General features: G+C 42.4%; 1 protein-coding gene across 1 annotated transcript in view; it reads right to left on the reverse strand.

Moving 5' to 3' along the window:
• The window catches only part of LOC103375026 (interferon-induced very large GTPase 1-like), a 12,808-nt gene that overhangs the window by 4,716 nt on the left and 4,138 nt on the right, over positions 1-3,954 (reverse strand). Inside the window, exons 2-4 of the mRNA XM_008305214.1 lie at positions 484-524; positions 209-284; positions 58-95 (exon numbers count right to left, since the gene is read on the reverse strand). The gene's annotated coding sequence lies outside the window, so the exon portion shown is untranslated. The remainder of the gene's footprint in view (positions 1-57; positions 96-208; positions 285-483; positions 525-3,954) is intronic.

Consider the following 3,954-nt stretch of genomic DNA (forward strand, 5'->3'; position numbering starts at 1 on the left):
GTGACTGAACAGAGTGAATATCCTTCAATGTTATGAAATAAATATGGCCTTCCCTACCTTTTCTTTGTTCCTCGTGAAGTCCTCATTTGAGGTTCCTGCAGGATAATAAGTAACCAGAGGACCAAATCAACATACTATTGTCACTATTCCTTCTATTCTTGGCTTTTTTTAAAGTATTGTTTTCCAAAAAAATTCTTCAAATAATTACCTTTCCTGTTGGTTATAGCGCTGTTGTTGCTCTTCTCTGAGGGTTCAGCGTCATCGCATTCATTCACTGCATCACTCTGAGGGAGCAAATACTTTCTTTTAACATTTAGCTTATAATGCAAGAACAATGGAAATCAATGACAAAAAGATGAGCAAGATGTCAGTTTAGAACAAGACTTGTGCCTTAGTCAAAAGACATCAACTCCTCTGCAAAATTTGTTATGATACAAAAAATCTGCTGTATGACAATGACTATAGAGAATGCAAAGATCTCACCTTTGCTTCTGTTTTAGCTGCATTCCTCTCCAGATCATGTCCTGTACAATAATGTGACAACAAGCAGATTGTAGGATCAAACAGAAGAAAGTGTTTGTGAAGGGTTTCATGCAGCATAACAAAAACACTAGCAGTATGTTTTTTTTTCTAACTTTATCTCCTCTGAGCACCAGTGCACTAGCAATAGAGGAAGACATGTTATGGAGAGCTCCTGTCTCACTTCAACTTTGTTTAGGGTGGCACACGCAGGTCTTCGGGAGAGAGATGAAGAGGGAGGGGGGAATCCAGGGGTCCCGTCCGGGTGCTCTGAAAATCTGTGCTCTGGGGATACTGTGGCACTGGCTTGTGAAAAGTGAATCCTTTGGTGGGGGACCATTGGGCTGCTGCTGGTTGTTCATACGTTTGGTCTCTGATTGTGTCTCTGTAGGCTACTTCTGTTTTGATTTTAGTTCTAAAGGAATGGCAGCCTCTGTGGTAATCCATCACCCAGCAACCCTTAAGATTGTTTCATTTGTTTCTTTAGTTTTATTAGTATTATTAGTATTCTGTTCTCATATTTTTGTAAATAAACTTGGTTAAGGTCACTAGTTTGGTCTGTGTCTTGTTTGCATGCTGGGTTCCCTGACTAGCTGTGATGAGCACGGCAATTGTGCACAGGTTTTATTGGAAACTACGCAATTGTTGCTCTCCACCCACCCTACTCTGTCGATTGACCTCCCTACCACTTTTCCAAAATGAAACTCAAGTCAAAGGGTCATCAATTTCAGAGATTCATTGCAGATGATGCTTGACATTTTTATGTAATTTTATTTCCTGGGAGAGTTACAAACATGACAGGAGCATTGCTGCCTAAAGAGACCATTTCAAATGGGATGGTGGAGGAATTTAAATTGGATACCTTGAGGACCGTGTGTGAGGAGGTTGTCAGGGACACCAGTTCTTGTCAGCAGTTGGCTGAACACAGCCTAAACCAAACACTGCTCTCCCTTCCTGAGATGTCGAATGGTTCGTCAACTTTCTTGAGGCCAAACTTGAGTTTTTGCTTCCGCAATGGCCAAAGCCCTTCTGGCCTCCTGGAACCTGCTGCTTCAGTAGAGTTGAGGCTAAAAGGCCTTCTTCTTCAGCTTGACACAGTTCTGGTGCCAAGTAGATTTATGAACCATCCGTATGTTTGAATATAGTGTTTGTTATACCCAGTCCATGCCTTGCACAGAATTCCAACAACAATACACCACTCCAGGAAACCTCCAGGTTTCTCCATCATTGCACACATGGTCACTGAAGTATGAAGCCCTTCAAGGTCACCACCCAGAGACTCAAAAAGGACAGATGTGCTGAGCTGTTGTTCAGTGCAGCTTTGTGTGCAGTTAGCACAAACAACAGAAGCTCCAACACAAAACTACTCATACAGAAACCAGTGAGCTTTCTCACCTTTTCTCCAGCACCTGTCATCCTATCCAACTGTCAAAAGGAGAGTCCAGATCCTCTCCTAGAGTTTGGGTCCAGCATCCAAGCTATGCACAGGGATGAGCCCAACTATATCTCCTGCACCAGCTCTGGTTCTGTTCCCACCAGGGAGGCGACATTCCACATCCTTAGGACTAGTCCACACTGCCAGGAGTCGGCATACCCAGATGCCTTTGCCTGGCAACCAGCTCTGGGCTAATTCATGCTTGCAACATCCATGTGCACAGACTGTTTGCGATAGTGGATGCCCACGTGGTTCTACTCATACTACAATAGCTGCATGATGGTATGCCATGTGGACGGTTGCATTGTCCCTCATATCAAACACAGAAAAACATAAGAATATAGCCACTGGATACAGATTACTTTATGCACCATGTTAATGTCATTATTCTAGAGGTGTAGAGAGCACAGTGGATGGACATAGCACAGGATTTCTGGAGAACTTCAGACTTCCAGCTGCATTTGGACTCCATTGATAGCAGTGTTAATTTCGTTGACGAAGACTATGATGAAAAATATTTGTCAACAAACCTTTGTCACGGATGAAAATGTAATAAAACCTTAATAAAAAGTCAGGCATGAAGACAAAGACTGTGACGAAATAAAACTGACACTTTAGTCAACAAATTAAAACATGACGAAAATGTGACGGCGGGACGAATGGAGAAGAGATCCAATCAGAACAACTCTTTCTGTGGGACAAGTTGGGAAGAAATCCAATCAGAGCGAATCTTTTGAGGGTAGGTTGATCTATGTGGAAGTAGCAGAGCCATTCTAAACTATACACAGTTTGCAGGACGTTTTCACAACAGTTAGGTTGTGTTTACCTCCGCCAAGGAGATTATGTTTTAGCCGGCATTAATCTGTTTGTTTGTTTGTTTGTTTGTTTGTTAGCAAGATAACTCAAAACGTTGTGAACAGATTTTCATGAAATTTTCAGGAAATGTTGAAAATGGCACAAATAATTACATTTTGGTGATGTTCTGGCTTGCCATCTGGTTATTTTCTCATAAAACAGTAAATGCTGTCAAGTGTCACGGTCGCGCAAAATGCTGTCATTGTGAAAGAAAAAAAAACAACTTTACTCTCCCTTTATTCCTGCTCACAGATACAGAAGACGTCTGATGACTAAGATGACTATGGGCCAAGTGTAAATAAAGCTAGTGCTGCTTGTGCAACCCAGCAGCAGGCCATCTCCTTAGTTCTTTGAAGTACAAAACTGAATCTAAGGAACAACAGACCAAGGAGCACTTTATTTTTCTGAATATTTTTGATTTTGCACAGACAGTGGAAGACAGTAAGTTCAGAGTTAGGTGGCTATCTATTTCAACAATACTAGAAATCATCTTGAAGTCCATCCATCCATCCATGCATCCTCTATACACCACTCAGTCCTCACCAGGGTCGTGGAGGGGCTGGAGTATATCCCAGCTGACTTAGGGTGAAAGCAGGGGACACCGTGGACAGGTGATGAAGAAAAACATCCTTTTACTTTGATATTGATGAACAAAGCCATTCTCGTTTCTTCTGCCGGTCACAAGACCTTTGATCTGATCATCACCTTTGTTTAACTTTTGTCATATGTTTTTGCTACCTCCTGTCTCAGACCCCCGACACCTCCTGTCACAGACCCCGATTCCACCCCCTGTTGTTCATGTCCCCTTACCTCCTGTCATTTGACTAGCAACTGTATGTTAATTCACCTCTATTCACTTCTGTATTTACATACAGGCCCCCCCTACCCTCTGACTTACCCTATAAATGTGTGACACTGCAAATGTTCTGGGTCGGTTACCTTTGCAGACTCATGCTCTGTGCTGGTGAACCCACCGTATGCCGCATACTATTAAACAAACATCTACAGCAAACTTCACATGAGTTTTGGAGTGGAAAATTTCTTCAACACAGGTCACCAGTCTATCACAGGGCTACACTTAGAGACAGACAACCAAGCACACTCACATTCACACCTACGGACAATTTAGAATCACCAATTAACCT

Source organism: Stegastes partitus, unplaced genomic scaffold, assembly GCF_000690725.1.
Source record: "Stegastes partitus isolate 25-593 unplaced genomic scaffold, Stegastes_partitus-1.0.2 Scaffold2439, whole genome shotgun sequence".
NCBI lineage: Eukaryota > Metazoa > Chordata > Actinopteri > Pomacentridae > Stegastes > Stegastes partitus.